Consider the following 16,982-nt stretch of genomic DNA (forward strand, 5'->3'; position numbering starts at 1 on the left):
GACCTCTCCCCTAAAACAGGCTTTAAATGTACCCCAAACAATGTTGATTGGGGCCGAATTTTTATTATTCTTGAAAAATTCTCTTATCCACATCTTCATATAAACTATAAACTCTTCATTGTAGCATAATTTTCGATCAAAGGTAAATTTCCTTGTTATAGCAAATATCCCCCAACCAACAATTGACAGAACAATGGGTGTATGATCGGACGAAATGTTAGGATAAATCTGCATTTTCACTTTGGCTAAGTGGGGCACTTCCACAAAAAAGTAGTCCAATCTGACTTTTTTTGGTGGGGATAGGAATAAAAAGTAAAGCCAGGATCTGTCGGAAACAGGGTGCTCCAAACATCCACCAGACCGTAATCTTTTAACAAATTAAGGAGGGCCCTGCAAACCTGCGGCTTCCGGCCTTTGTAAGTCTTCACTCCCCCATCAATCTCATGCTTTGTTAAATTAATGTTCATATCCCCGCAGATAATCAGGGGGGTAGCCCAGGTTGCAAGTTCAACATGCACTTTGTCCAGAACCCCAGAGTCATCTATATTAGAGCCATAGATATTACATATTGTAAAATTCCCATGTTGCCCCCCACATTCAACCATCGCCCACCTACCATTTGTATCTGTTGCTTTCCGTCGTATCGTAACCAAATCCCTTTTTGCTAAAATGGCTACCCCCGCGTCATACCAGATTGTTGGGACGAGGCTAAAATAATAAACCCCGGTTCTGCTAATACTTGATGCTTATTCCAAGGGAAATGGGTTTCTTGTAGGCAGACAACATCTGGAGCGACATGGCGTAGCTCAGCCGCTACTCTTCTTCGTTTATTAAAGTTGTTCAGCCCAGAAACGTTTAGCGAGCATATTCGAAGGTCTCTAATAGTAGACATAAGGCTCAGCTAGAAATTCCGCAGGAATAGGCCCATTTAACCTTAGAAAAACCATCAAATAGTTTTTTGTCAATTTGCCTACCATATTATTTATTAAGTTCCGTACCATTTTGAAATGCAAGTGTGGATTTTTTGTCCCCTTTTAACCCCTCCACCAAGTTCCTCTACCTACCCTTACCTCCCTCTACCCAGCTACCCCCTTGCCCACCCCCCACCCTTCCCAATAATGAGGCGTTCTGACTTATGGTCCTGTAGATGTAACTGGCAAGTCCCCGCACCCCCCACAAGACTGCTACTCTACAACTCTGTTGACTCCTAAAAAAAATAGGAAAGAAATCGTTCCTTCCTACTATAGAGAGACCTTAACCTATCTATAGATTATGTGCCCGATAAATCTTCTTAAAGAAAGGAAAGATACGGCATCCCTAGCAACTATTACGCCTTGTAGCAAACACAACATTTTTTTTTTCTTTTTTTAAAATTAGTACCCTGTCACTTCATTCTAAGACTACATACCCCCCTGAATTCCTTCTTTCTTGCTACCCAGGTGATTAATATTTATCTGGTTGGGCTGGTAATCTTGCTTAAAAATTCCTTAGCCTGCCCCACATTAGTAAAGAACTATCTTCGATCCTTATAAATGACCTTCAACTTTGCGGGATTAAGAAGGACCACTTGAGCGCCCTTGGCCTGTAGTGGGGTAATTAACTGTCATAGTTGCCATCGGTTGTCAACCGTATATTTACAGAAATCGGGGGTAACAAAAAACTCAAACCCTGGGCCAGGCCGTCTTTTATCGGGTCTTGCAAGTTTTAATACCTCTTCTCGGGCAAGAAAGCTATTTAAAGAGATTAATAGAGCCCTAGGCCTGCCCATATTTCTCTCTACCCCTTTCTCCATTCCTTGACCTGCAGTCCCTTTCAATTTGAATGGAAAACGGTGTGCTCTTCCGACCTCCCTGTCCCAGTCTCACTTTGTAAGTTCCGGGAAGGCTTCCTTGAATAGGTTGACTATGAAGTTAATAGGATCTTGGCCTTCTTTGCCTTCAGGGAGTTGGAGGACCCTCAGGTTATTGCGACGAGCCCTGTTCTCAAAATCCGCCAGTTTCCAGAGAGTGTCCTCCTTTAACCCTTGTAGCGCTTCTGTAGCTCCTTTCTGCTGCTCTACTGCATCTTCCAAGCTAGAAATGTGAGTCTCAGCCTCGTTAAACCTGTTAGCTGCATCTGCTTGTGACTTTGCAAGCCTTCGGACTGAATTTTGGAGCTTGCGACACATACTCTGCACTCTGTGGCTCTCCTCCCTAGTCTCATCCCGCAGTGAAATTATGGATTCATAAATCAGTTTTAATGAAATCTCAGTACTCCCTTCGGTGGCGGACTCCTCTGTCCCTATTTCATTCCTTGTATGATCTGAGACTTCCATGTTTAAGTCACGCACAGTAGAAGGGCTATCCTCTGTAATGTCAATGGAGTCCTCCTGGCATAAACTACTTGCCGGGCTCCCTGCTTCCAAACTCATTTGCAAGGCGTATTGAGATGCTAAGTCCTCACAGGACGAGGGCAACGATGCTTCAGACATGGACTAAAAGTCGCGAGACTCACCATCGGTTTGAGCCTGTTCTTGTAGCGCTTCTGTAGCTCCTTTCTGCTGCTCTACTGCATCTTCCAAGCTAGAAATGCGAGTCTCAGCCTCGTTAAACCTGTTATCTGCATCTGCTTGTGACTTTGCAAGCCTTCGGACTGAATTTTGGAGCTTGCGACACATACTCAGCACTCTGTGGCTCTCCTCCCTAGTCTCATCCCGCAGTGAAATTATGGATTCATAAATCAGTGTTAATGAAATCTCAGTACTCCCTTCGGCGGCGGACTCCTCTGTCCCTATTTCATTCCTTGTATGATCTGAGACTTCCATGTTTAAGTCACGCACAGTAGAAGGGCTATTCTCTGTAATGTCAATGGAGTCCTCCTGGCATAAACTACTTGCCGGGCTCCCTCCTTCCAAACTCATTTGCAAGGCGTATTGAGATGCTAAGTCCTCACAGGACGAGGGCAACGATGCTTCAGACATGGAGTAAAAGTCGCAGACTCACCATCGGGGTGACCCTGTTCCTGTTCCTGTCCCTACTCCTTGCCTCCAGCGGCACCAAGGGCAGAGGTCTCCCCAAGTTCTTGACTCTCCATGATGTTAGTAGTAATTTTAGAGGGGGAGCCCGCAGTTGTAACCTTTACACTTGCCTCTTAGCTCTCTCCTTTTCTATCGCTGCTGCCGCTGCAAAGATAGAGGGGATCACCCCATTCTTGTCTGCCCCACCCCCAGTTGTGATCGCATTGGCACTTAGCTGTGCTCCCTTCACTTTCCCTGGCTCCACTGGTGTTTTGGGTTGGGTCTTCTTGCTCGTACCAGTTTTGCCCCCTTCTTTGGGAGCGCCGCTTTCCCCCAGGTCCTCTGCGGCTTTCTGTTTCCCCATTGTACTTTTGGGAGCCATATCTTCACCCTTTGGTGCTTTAAAGTCCGTCTGCCGACTAACAAAGGTCTCACAAAAGTCTCACTCTGCACCCGCTTACACTCTGTGCCTTGCTGTGCCACTCACCGCAGCAATCCTCGCAGTGTCACTCCGCCCGGTGCTATGAAGCAATTGGGTCTCCTGCAAAAAAAACAGTATTCCAAGCTGCAAGACACATAAGCGTTTCTGGTGTTTTCCCCGCGTTTCCCTCCGTCGCTTCCCTCAGAGCCTGCAAAGTCGGGAAGCCGTGCTGAGCCCAAATCGGCTCAGTTAGCCACAAGTGTGTCAGGTCAGAAGCTCAGGTGGGGAGCGCCGTAATCCACCGGGCGCCGCCGCTCCAATGCCGGTGAGTTTCTCCCTCCTAGCTCCGCAAATTCACATGTCACGGCACTATCAGCAACAGGAATCTGAAATCGGTTACTCTGCACAGTGCGGTTTTCAATCAGCCGTCCTACATCCACCACAGTATTGCGGGTTCCGATGAAACGCCAACTCTGCCAGACAGGTCAGGTCTTCTCGGCTGTTGCGGCTTGCAGGGACGCGAGGAGTGGTCAGCCTACACCTCCACTCTCGCGGACGCCATCTTGCCCCAATCCATACTTTGTTCTAAATGCTGTTTTCCATTCGTCTCCACTTCTCACTCAAATTAAATGGCACACTCCCTGTAAATCTAACTTCATGAAGATTTTGGCATCTTTTAGTTAATCAAGAAGAACTGAAATCACGGATAGAGGATAACAATTCTTTATTGTAATCTTGTTCAAGGCACAATAATCTATACACATTTTCAGATCTCCGTCACGTTTCGGAACGAAAAATAACGGTGAAGAAACGGGGGACTGTGATGGTCGTATGAACCCGTTTTCTAAGTATTTCTGAATGTAATCTTTAAGATGCCGGTTTCCAGCTTCAGTAAGCGCATACATTTGGCTACAAGGAAGGTTAGATCCAGGTTCCAAATTGAATTTTGCAGTCATACGACCGATGTGAGGGCAACTTCTTTGAATCCAATTCACTGAAAACTTCAGCAAACTCTTGATATTCTACCGTAAGACTCACAGTTTGCACCTCACACACCATCATCTTTTGCTCGCAATATAAAGTTGCTGGATTTCCATCTTGCTCTTTTTGCTTTTCTCCGAAGCAATTCTCCAAACAATAACTTGAGTTAAACTTCACAGTTCGATCACTCCAGTTATTTGTTGGTTTGTGTTCAGTTAAGCAAGTCAAACCCAGGATGATTCCAAACTGCGGAGCATTGATCAAGATAAATTGAATCTCTTCCTTTTGACCTTCGACAGCATCAAGTTCCACAACTTCCGTGTGACTGGTTATTGGGCCGGAAGATACATTTGTACCCTCAACAGCCCTAACTGCCTCCCTTCTCTTTTTAGGTAATGCCTCAGACCAATTTTCGAGGCATATTTAAGGTGACAAAAGTTCCCCGTAGCACCGGAGTCCAGCATCACGCCCTTTCCTGAAAGAACTCTGTCTCGAAATCTTAGGGTCATCGTCAGAATGAGGTGTGGAGCGGAAGATTGTAGAGTATTGGCCACTTGATGAGAAATTGAAGTTGTATCCTTGTTAGCAACCACCAGCCCAACTCCTTCTACTGGTGGTGCAGAGAGTTTTCCTTCTTGAAGGTTTTTGGCTTCTTGGGACATTCCTTTACAAAATGTCCACTTATACCACAATAAAGCCATAGATTATTCTGTTGACGCTTTTCTTTCTCTTCTTTGGAAAGGGGGCCTCTAATAGTTCCAATTTGCTTAGGTTCGCCTCCATGTTCTTTATCACCAGCTTTAACAACCTCTGCTCTGACCCGGTCAAAGTGTGGTACATTGGGCCGAAATTCGCCGCGTCTTTCACCCCTTCTTTCCGTTTGTTGATAATCTATCTCTAAAATGAGATCAATCAAAGCTGAAACTTCTGTAGGGCGATTTGGGGTCTGTGATAAAGCATCCTTTAAGTCATCTTTCAAACACCGATAGAACAAGGCTGCCCTTTTGGCCTTCGGCCATTCAGTTTCCACAACAAGTTTGTTCAATTGGGCCAGGTAAGTGACAAGCTCTCGATTCCCTTGCCTCAACTCCAGTAATTCATTATCCGTAGCCTGTGCCTCCTTCCGACGATCAAAAATTCGCAAAAACTCTTTCTTGAATTCCTCGAAGTTATATAAAATTGGTGAGTCTTGGGTGACCAGGGGCATTGGCCACAAAGCTGCATCTCCATTGAGATACGACAAGATGAAAGCTATACGAGATTGTGCTCTGGGAAGACAGTGGGCCGACACATGAAGTACAATGAGCACTGAGTTAAGAAAATTTGGGCCTTCATTACAAATTTGATTACCTTATTTTTCTCCTTGACTCCTATCAACTCTTGTTGAATCTCTTTAAGAATATTTCCTACATTTTTTTTAATTGATCCCTTTAGCCATTCTGCTCGGGTGAGTATTGACGTGGGCACTTCACTCTGTCAAGGGTCGTGGTTACTCACAGTGCCAACAGTCCCAGGAGCAGAAAGATGAGATTTTCCAAATTCCACCACTGGTTTCCCACAGCCCAGCCATCAACTGAAGAGATAACTAGTGGCTGAGCGAACCCAGCCGGGGGAAGGGGAATGGGACAGAGAAGAGACTGCCTGACCTTCTCGCTCTTCCACTCTACTTCTTACTTTCTGCCGTACTCCGTTTTATGCCTTTCTTACTCTCTCGCTCTCTTAATAATAATAATAATACTGGTTTTTCTATAGCGCGAACAGCTACCTCAACTAGGAGGTGTCCCGGCGCTGTGAGAGCAAAACAAAGCCAGACTGCCCGGTGAGCGAGCAAAGTTAATGATCCAGTGAAAATAACCAAAACTTGAGCTGTTTCCTAAAGCTCAGTTCTGACGGGGCACTTTGCAAATCAGGTGGTAGGGTGTTCCACAGCCGAGCCGTGTTAGCTGAAAAAGTCCGACCGCCCAGTCTTGTCCTTTTGACTCGTGGCACACTCAGTAAAACCCGATCATTCGAGCGAAGAGAGCGGGTCTGAGTGTATCTGGGGAGTCGTGATCTCAGGTAGTTGGGGCATGTGCCGTGCAGAGCCCTAAAGGCGAGTGTGAGAGCTTTAAATTTAATCCTGCTGGATATCGGCAGCCAATGCAGAGAACGAAGATGGGGGGAAACGTGCTCTTTAAACGGTATATGCTTCAGCAGCCTAGCCGCAGCATTCTGTACAGTTTGCAGCCGTTGGGTCAGTTATTTAGGAAGACCCATATACAGGCCATTGGCATAGTCCAGCCTCGATGTAATTGTGGCATGGATCACCGTTTTCCGACAGGACTCAGGCAGTAGTTTCAAGATTTGTCGGAGGTTCCTCATTTTACTCAAGCAGCATCCGGTGACTTGCTGGATTTGGGGCGCGAAAGAAAGGTTATCGTCCCATTTTACCCCAAGGTTCTTTGCCCAGTGGCTGGGGATGGGGGGGTCCCCATCTCAGCCGGCCACCATAGATCTGCCGGGGGAGGGGGGGGGTGCTTTTGCCAAAGAAGATCACTTCCGTTTTTCCCGGATTCAATTTCAACGTATTTGTATTCATCCAAGTTGCCACATCTTGGAGGCAGCCCTTAAAACGCGCAAAGGCCACCTCTGACACTTCTGAGTAGGGGAAAACCAGCTGGGTGTCGTCCGCGTATGATATAGCGGTGACTCCCCAGTTGGCAATGAGTGTAAAAAGTGGGGCAAGATAGATATTGAATAGTAGGGGGCTTAAAGCCGACCCCTGCGGGACCCCACAACTCAGCGCCCTGCGCCTCGAGGAGCATTGGCCTAGTGCAACCTACTGTGTTCTATTCGTTAAATAGGACTGCAACCAGCCAAGTGCTTGATCACGCAGCCCAATTGCTGTAAGCCGATGTACCAGCCTGTCAAGATCTACGGTATCAAAAGCGACCAATAGATCCAGGAGCATCAGCATAGTCGACTCTCCTGAATCCAACGACCATCTTAGTGACTCGGCCACTTCAATCAACGCCGTCTCAGTACTGAAACCGGGCCTGAACCCTGACTGGGTTTCATGTAGTATATTGTTTGCCTCAATATGGGCATTTAGCTGACGCTGGATCAGCTTCTCCAACATTTTTCCGGGGGCTGCCAGCAGGGAAATAGGACGAAGATTATTCAAATCCTCCGGGTCTCCGTTTAGCTTCTTTTTTAAGGGTAAAAGGGTGGCATGTTTCCAGCCCTCTGGGAACTCCCCAGTGCATATGGAGGTATTCCAGATGTGCTGCGAGTTGGCGCGATCGAATCTGCCAACAGTCCCCATAATTTGGGAGGGCAAGGATCTTCGGGCGAGCCTGATTTACAGCGTATTATTTCTTGCCTCACCATATCCAATGGGATTAGCTGAAATTTCCCAAGGGGGGCTGTCAGCGGGCCCTCGCTCCCTATTTCCTCTTTGACCGTAGGTTTGGGCGGCCCGAAAGAATCATAAACTTTCTGTATTTTATTATCAAAGAAGAGAGAGATTTTGTCACAGAGTGTTATGGAGGGGGGATCTCTCTCTCAATGCAGCGTGGTTTAAAAAAGGACTGAACAATTTTAAAGACTTCTTTGCTAGAATGCTCTGCTTGTTGGACAGAAGCCGCAAAGTAGCTTTCTTTTTGCCTCTTTAATTCATTTTATGGAAAGATCTAATAGAATCTTTATATTGTATTTTAGCTAAGGGGCAATAACCCAACCTCCAGAGTCTCTCCAACTTTTTACAGGCTGTTTTTTCCTGCCGTAATTCGGCGAAAAACCAAGGGGCTGTGGGTGATTCTCTCTGCGACATCATCCTTTTAGCGGGTGCCACTTGTTCCACCATATCTCCAATCCATTGATTTAAAGCCAGCGCATCAGCGCTTACATTATTAGTAAATTTGGGCGGAGCTTGCGCCAGAATAGGGCCCATAATATCCGGGGTAAGGTTTTTCCATTGCCTCTTGAGATACGAGCGTTTGCCCTTAATGGGCACTATGCCTTCTACCACTATTGAGAAGGGAATAAGCCAATGGCTGTGCTTCTTCCATCAGTATATCCTTAAATGTGGCAAAGATCAGGTCAAGTGTGTGCCCTGCTCTGTGTGTGGGACCTTTATTCTGAAGCATCAGATTCGCCGCACTTAATGAGGCCACGAGTTGTTCTGCCTGTGAACTTTCCTGGCTATCAATGTGGATATTAAAATCTCCTACAACTAAGAGGTGGTCCTGCTTCAGCGAGCTTTGGGCAATAGCATCAATAAGTCGCAAAGTGCTACTGTCTAAGCAATCCGGGGGGCGATAAACCACCAGCCCGGCAATAGCCAATTGAGGATTGAGAAGGAGGCAGAAGTATAGACATTCCACCCCGGGAATGAGAACTGGCGAGGTGGATGACAAGGTATAGCAGTCCTTGCAGATTAAGGCCACGCCTCCCCCTCTCCTACCATCCTCGCGGTTAGAAAAACACATAGAAAAGCCCCGTGGTACTACTAGAGCAATGGCTGTCAAATTCTGCTCGTTCAACCAAGTCTCAGTTAGGAACAGGGCATCCCATTCCTGGCTCTCTAAGAGTAGCCAAATATCAGTGCCATGCTTGGGCATCGATCTACAGTTCAAAAGTCCCGCTCTAAGACGTTTGCCCGGCTGATCTATATATGCCTTCGCTATGGCCTCTTGTGGAGGGTCGGCCATATCCCACCATCTTCCACAGTTTGGGCATGTAACCGACTCTGAGAACGATTCAGGATCGATGGAGTGGGATTTGCACGGCCCTGTTAGATCGAAGGCCAGCAAGTCTTGCCTAGACCAACTGATCCTGACAGGCGCGGACCCCGATGGGGCAGCATAACTGGCCTTGGCCGCAGTCCGGCCACGGACGGGCGCAGACGGGCTGGACTTAGGCGCAACTTCAGCGCGCAATCGTCGCGCCCGCTGCGCTCCTCCGCTGCGCGGCCGGATGCACATTGACTCTAGTAGAGCCTAGCCCGGAAGTGATGCTGTGGGTGGGAGGAGTCACGTCCCTCCGCTCAAGCGGCACACAAAAGCCGTGGCGGAACGGGGACGGACCTGGACACTACAAGGGGACAGAAAGCTCATACAACCAGCCTAACAGTGTATGTATCCCCGCAGATGAAATTACATGCTCCCGCCAGTAAATACGTTTTTTAAAATTGCACACGCTACTGGAGTTGTCAAAGTCACAGTACACGTAAAAAATAAACACAAAGCAGTTTTTAAAATGAGGCTTTCCCCAACACGTCGCCCAGCGCCTTGCTCGCGCTGCTCTCACCAAGCGCGGCGGGATTGAAGGCACCTTTTAAAGGCTGTATGCTGTGGGTGGGAGGAGTCGCGTCCCTCCGCTCAAGCGGCACACAAAAGCCGTGGCGGAACGGGAACGGGGACGGACCGGGACACTACAAGGGGCCAGAAAGCTCGTACAACCAGCCTAACAGTGTATGTATCCCCGCAGATGAAATTACATGCTCCCACCAGAAAATACGTTTTTTAAAATTGCACACGCTACTGGAGTTGTCAAAGTCACAGTACACGTAAAAAATAAACACAAAGCAGTTTTTAAAATGAGGCTTTCCTCAACACGCCACCCAGCGCCTTGCTCGCGCTGCTCTCACCAAGCGTGGCGGGATTGAAGGCACCTTTTAAAGGCTGTATGCTGTGGGTGGGAGGAGTCGTGTCCCTCTCTCAAGCGGCACACAAAAGCCGTGCGGAACGGGGATGGACCGGGACACTACAAGGGGCCAGAAAGCTCGTACAACCAGCCTAACAGAGTAAGTATCCCCGCAGATGAAATTACATGCTCCCGCCAGAAAATACGTTTTTTAAAATTTCACACGCTACTGGAGCTGTCAAAGTCACAGTACACGTAAAAAATAAACACAAAGCAGTTTTTAAAATGAGGCTTTCCACAACACGCCGCCCAGCGCCTTCCTCGCGCTGCTCTCTTCAAGCATGAGTGGAAATCGATGCACCAGAAAAGCACACCATTACTAATTTCCTTCAATTCCTTCTCCACTTTCTTACTCTCTCTCTCTCTCTCTCTCTCTCTCTCTCTGTATTTCCTTACCCAGAGTGCCTATGGCTTTTACACCTCATCTATTCTTCAATATAAGTATTTTTTTCTTTGGTAACCTGCATTATAAACAACATTGTAGCACCCTTTAACTCTGTGAATTCATTTATTCTTTTTCACTCATTCGTTCATTCACTCTCTGCCTTACTTTCTTATCTTCTGAATTCTCCTTACTTCTCCTTTAGAAACCTTCTGGAGCCTCCGCCGTCAACCAAGCAACGAAGAAATCAGGAACTGAAGTATTCAATGGGTAAGTATTAATTCTTCTCTTTATATTTCTTTTTTCATATTTACTTTAAATTGGTATTTCTCTCTAGTTCTAAATTACCGAACTAACTAACCGACGGACCGAAGTGCTCTAACCTGTGCCTAAGCCTGGCACAAAATTGCACTCTTTCTATCTAACTAGACTACAGAAAGAACGTGACTAATCTCTGAAAATCCGTTGGTGAAGAGCCTTGGTTCTAAAATCAACCGGCGCACTTCACTGCTGGTCTAGACCTCACACCCATGTCCAGGAACTCAGGACTAGACCGGCAACTTCCACCGCGGTCCTCCCTGTTGGTAGTACAGAGGAGAATGCCCGGGTCCGTGCTATAATCACCCGTGACATTTTGCGAGCGGGTGATCTTTGCAATGCTGGTTCAATGGAAGATACTACGAGACAAAGAAGAGCTTTGATTCCTTTTTTCTGCACCCTGACACCTGTCCAGGGGGTGCAGCAGAGGTGAGGCCTGTACTGTGCTGAGGAGGTGAGACCTGTTCAGGGGCTGCAGAGGAGTTGAGACCTGTCCTGGGCCGGGGGTGCAGTCGAGGTGCGGCCTATCCAGGAGGTCTATGCCGAGGCATTGAAGGGAGGTGTGTCGCTGGCGTCTATAAGTGATGCAGTCATATCAGTGCCCCCTAAGCCTGGAAAAGACCCTGTAAGTGAACATCTTATCGCCCTCTGCCACTGCGTAGCAGTGATAATAAATTCCTGCCTGAGGTGATGCGACTCGGCTATCCCTCCTACTAGAGAAAATAGTCTCCCCTGTAGAGTTGGGATTTGTCCCACATAAATCCACAGAGGTTCATCTACGGACAGTATTCGCAGTGCTGCATTAGGTAAACCCAAACATGAAGTCAGCTGATGCCGATAAGGCGTTTGACTCCCTGGAGTCTTTTATGATCGAGACATTTAGGCGGCTTGGTATGACAGGGAGTTTGAGATCACGTATGAAGTTGCTGGGAACACAGCCTATGGCCTGCGTTTACGTAAATGGGCTTAACTCAGATGCCATTCAGATCGCCTGGGGCACTGGGCTTAGTGTTATAATTTCTGATGTCTTTGTCTCAAACTGGAGGGTCGCTAATTTGAATCCTGGTTGGTGCACTGGGGAATAGTGACTTGTATATTTTTACAGTGCTGTGACGTCTGCCCGTGAGAGACGTCACTTTGAATAGGAAAGCCAATAGTTTTAAGAAAGAATTAAACAAAATATAAAATAGGCTACACAAATTATAGGATGGGCTGTACAGAGCATAATTTGTAAAAAGAGAAAAAGTATAAATTCTTACTGTGCTATCAGATGTTACATTTTTAGTAACCGCAATCATACTGTAGCTAGTGTTAACCTTTTTTTAAGGTGTCCATGAAAATACTGCATTAAAGAAGTACTGGTAACAACCTTACAGTAGTCTTAAAAATAATTACTCTTTGTCACCGTGAACCTCCAGGTTTGTTGCTCCCTCGGGTGGTCTCCTCCATTGTCTGCACTCATCTAGTGCAGCTCGGTGATGCCAGAACAACTGGAACAGCCTTGTTGGGCGCACACATCTCAGCTATAAAAGTCCTGCTCGTTGGCTGGCAGGAGCTGCCAGGCAGCAAGGATTCCGAAGTGAGTGTCCACATGCCAATTTGTGGATCGTGTTAGCAACCCAACCATATCAGCATACTACGATTCTTTGCAGCCACCAAACAAGCAAACTGACCCAGGAGTTACAAGTTAGCCATGGCGGCTCCGGGCCATTGCTTACATTGATGGCCCCACCCAGGTCTCTGGCCCTCTGGACAGCTATCTAAACAGAGGACATGCCCTTTTGAGAAGCTGGTAACCCCGGGTGCATTTTTCGAACAGTTCTTTTATCATGGCTCTCCATTTTAAGCGAACAACTCTCACCCCAATGGCCTCCTCAACATGGTGCGATGTTTGGGTGACATTCGTTCCACAAATTCCTGAAGCGTGCATAAAGCACAAGCCCGAAACCCATCAGCCTATATCTTCCAGGATCAAGACCTAACAAGAAGAACAAACACAGAATTCAAATGTTTTGATAGACCAATGTCATAGTCACAGTTTGATGCACTGTAGTCATTCACCATAATAGCAGGTCTTTTGTAATTAGACGCTCCTACCTGGAGACGGTTGTTATGTGGTCACTATTAATAAGGGTTTATTGTCCGTCATTGCGAATACACTGTCTAACTTGATACTTCTGTTTTTCCTTAACCTTTGTGTTGTTCTAAAAGTAACAGTAACCTTTATAAGGCAAGTCGGTAAGCTTTATAATGTTGTCTATCAGTTGTCGCTTTATCCCCTTCTTGTAAAATATGCAAACCAAACTTGAAATAAGTACACTTTGTTGGGAGAGTAGCTATTGTTGCAGCTGATTTCTTTTATTGCAGCACAGCAATGCCTCTATTATAAATCGAACATTGATTATTCGAATAGTATTGATTTCATTCCAGAGTGACTTTTGCACCATTAAGGCGATAAATAATACATTGACCTCATATTTGAGTTGGATCGGTTTATCCTGTTAGAATCCTGTCCTTCATCGTTTTTTTCTAGTGAGTGGCCTAGGCTCTAGAGGATAATAGGGCTCTCCCCCTCCCTTTGCTTCGACAGTGTTTGCCTTTAGAGATGCTGATATGAAATGCGGAGACCTGCAGTTAAGCAGCTCTGAACGAGTGAATGAAATCCATGCTGGTGGTTTGAGCTGGGAACGTGCCTTTCATGTGTATTTCTTCCATCCAGCCTCCTTCGAGGTACATAGATTGTCAGATAAGGGGACAGAGGCACAGAAAGAGTAGGATTTGCCTAGTACTAAACAGTTTAAGTCTGATGAACACAGAACTACTTTTTCCAAAGGTTATTACTTGGCCACGTTACATTCTGGTGAATAGTCCATGAGAGTGGGCGCTGTGTTCCCCCCCCCTACCAGAGGCAATGTCTATGTGGTAATCAAACTCTCATGTCATCGGTAGGCTAAGGGTAAGATTTATTCACCACTCACCCACCTGCACCAGGAACGTAACTGTCGGGAACACTCCTGGCGACGCATCAACATCAACATTCCAGGAGCCACTGGAAGGAATCTTTAATTAAAGACGCATCACCACAGTCTGGGCCCATTTTTAAAAGGGCCCAGAGGATGGTTGTAAATACCCCCGATCGTGGAAAAATATTTGGGGCGAGAGGCATACATTTACTTAGTGACTCCTGAAGCTCACTATTTTACAAATTGTAGGTCAGGGTTAAACACGTAGTCTCCTGGTTGCACAGTTTCCTAGTGCAGTAAACCACATGTAGGGTGGTGGAGATTGTGAGGGAGAGGCCGAGGGACTACAATCCCAGAATAAGAACCTGTATAGTGGCCCTGTCGAGAAATAACATTTGGTGTTTATTTCCAGCATCTTTAGGTAAAGTGGTAAAGCCGGGATTAGATGTTATATCTCCCCTCGGCCTCTCCTAGGATGATTGGTCTGTGTGTAAAGGCGCTTTCGTGTTCTAGATTCATGTAAGGTGCAGAGCCCATTTCAGGTGTCTCCCTTGTATCTTAGTAGCCTCTAACGTTGTGTGCTGTTCCATAACGTTAGTGACAATCTGCATTCTCTCCTCTCACTGCTTGTCCCCGTTGCTGCTTTTTAGAGTCACTCCTCATATTGAAATTCTTTGTAAAGCAGATGACCCTTGTAGGGAAGATTATAATATCTCTGACACCCCTTGGTACGTAATATCCCATACCTGGCCCAAAAAAACAAAAAACTGACTCTGCATGATTTACTATATGGTAAATACTTCCTTAAAATATTGCTCATTTTGCCCATGCTTCAGTCCATATTAAACTAGTCTTTGCCCTCCCACCCTCTTGTCCACACAGTACACTAGAAACCGCCAGGTATTAAATGCTCACCTACATCATATTCTCCTAGCGCCTGGCCCGTGTTAATGCATTGTTTGCTTCAGATTCTCCTCGTGCCTGGCCTGTGCTATTGGATTGTTTGCATTAGATTCTCCTATGCCTGGCCTGTGTTATTGCATTGTTTGCGTCAGATTCTTCTAGTGCCTGGCCTGTGTTATTACATTGTATGTATCAGATTCTCCTCGTGCCTGGCATGTTTTATTGCATTGTTTGTATCAGATTCTCCTCGTGCCTGGCATGTTTTATTGCATTGGTTGCTTCAGATTCTCCTCGTGCCTGGCCTGTGTTATTGCATTGTTTGCATCACATTATCTTGGTGCCTGGCTTGTAGTATTGCATTGTTTGTATCAGATTCTCCTCGTGCCTGGCCTGTGTTATTGCATTGTTTGCATCAATCCTAATGCCTGGCCTGTGTTATCGCATTGTTTGCATCAGATTCTCCTAGTGCCTCGCCCGTGTTATTGCATTATTTGCTTCAATCCAAGTGCCTGGCCCCTATTATTGCATTGTTTGTGTCAGATTCTCCTACTGCTTGGCCTGTTTTATTGCATTATTTGCTTTCACCCTAGTGCCTGGCCCGTGTTATTGCATTGTTTGTGTCAGATTCTCCTACTGCTTGGCCCGTGTTATTGCATTATTTGCTTCAATCCAAGTGCCTGGCCCGTGTTGTTGCATTGTTTGTATCAGATTCTCATAGTGCTTGGCCTGTGTTATTGCATTGTTTGCATCATATTCTTCTAGTGCTTGGCCCGTGTTATTGCATTGTTTGCATCAGATTCTCCTAATGCCTGGCATGTGTTATTGTATTGTTTGTGTCAGATTCTCATAATGGTTGGCCCGTGTTATTACATCATTTGCTTCAATACAAGTGCCTGGCCCGTGTTATTGCATTGTTTGTGTCAGATTCTCCTACTGCTTGGCCAGTGTTATTGCATTATTTGCTTCAATCCAAGAGCCTTGTCTGTGTTATTGCGTTGTTTGTGTCAGATTCTCTTAGTTCTTGGCCCGTGTTATTGCATTGTTTGCATTAGATTCTCCTAGTACCTGATCTGTGTTATTGCACTGTTTGCATCAGATTCTTCTAGTGCCTGGCCCGTGTTATTGCATTGTTTGCATCAGATTCTCCTAGTCCCTGATCTGTGTTATTGCACTGTTTGCATCAGATTCTTCTAGTGCACGGCCTGTGTTATTGCATTGTTTGCATCAGATTATCATAGTGCTTGGCCTGTGTTATTGCATTGTTTGCATCAGATTCTTCTAGTGCCTGGCCCTTGTTATTGCATTGTTTGCATCAGATTCTCTTGGTGCCTGGCCTGTGTTATTGCATTGTTTGCATCAGATTATTCTGGTGCCTCTCCCGTGTTATTGCAGTGTTTGTGTCAGATTCTCCTACTGCTTGGCCCGTGTTAGTGCATTATTTGCTTCAACCCTAGTGCCTGGCCCGTGTTATTGTAATGTATGCATCAGATTCTCTTGGTGCCTGGCCTGTGTTATTGCATTGTTTACATCAGATTCTTCTAGTGCCTGGTGTGTGTTATTGCATTGTTTGCATCAATTCTGGTGCCTGGCCTGTGTTATTGCATTATTTGCTTCAATCCAAGAGCCTGGCCTGTGTTATTGCATTGTTGGTGTCAGATTCTCCTAGTGCCGGACCTGTGATATTGCATTGTGTCCACCGGATTCTTCTAGTCCCTTTCCCATGTTTTTGCAGTATTTGCTTCAACCTTAGTACCTGGCCGATGTTATTGCATTGTTTGCGTCAGATTCTAGTACCTAGTCTGTGTTATTACACTGTTTGCATCAGATTCTCATAGTGCCTGTTCTGTGTTATTGCATTGTTTGCATCAGATTATCTTGGTGCCTGGCCCATGTTATTGCATTGTTTGCATCAGATTCTGCTAGTGCCTGGCCTGTGTTATTCCATTGGTTGCATCAGATTTTCTAGTGCCTGGCCTGTGTTATTGCATTGTTTGCATCAGATTCTTCTAGTGCCTGGCCTGTGTTATTGCATTGTTTGCATCAGATTCTCTTGGTGCCTGGCCCGTGGTATTGCATTGTTTGCATCTAGTGTATGGCCCGTGTTATTGCATTGTTTGCATCAGATTCTCCTAGTACCTGATCTGTGCTATTGCACTGTTTGCATCAGATTCTCATAGTGCTTGGCCTGTGTTATTGCATTGTTTGCATCAGGTTCTTCTAGTGCCTGTCCCGTGTTATTGCATTGTTTGCATCAGATTCTCTTGGTGCCTGGCCTGTGTTATTGCATTGTTTGCATCAGATTTTTCTGGTGCCTCGCCCGTGTTATTGCATTGT

General features: G+C 46.1%; 1 protein-coding gene across 1 annotated transcript in view; it reads left to right on the plus strand.

Annotated features, from left to right (window-relative positions):
• The window catches only part of LOC147737382 (uncharacterized), a 91,042-nt gene that overhangs the window by 40,893 nt on the left and 33,167 nt on the right, over positions 1 to 16,982 (plus strand). Inside the window, exon 3 of the mRNA XM_086927560.1 lies at positions 10,670 to 10,734. The gene's annotated coding sequence lies outside the window, so the exon portion shown is untranslated. The remainder of the gene's footprint in view (positions 1 to 10,669; positions 10,735 to 16,982) is intronic.

This window comes from Lissotriton vulgaris, chromosome 1_1 (genome assembly GCF_964263255.1).
Source record: "Lissotriton vulgaris chromosome 1_1, aLisVul1.2, whole genome shotgun sequence".
Taxonomy (NCBI): Eukaryota; Metazoa; Chordata; class Amphibia; order Caudata; family Salamandridae; genus Lissotriton; species Lissotriton vulgaris.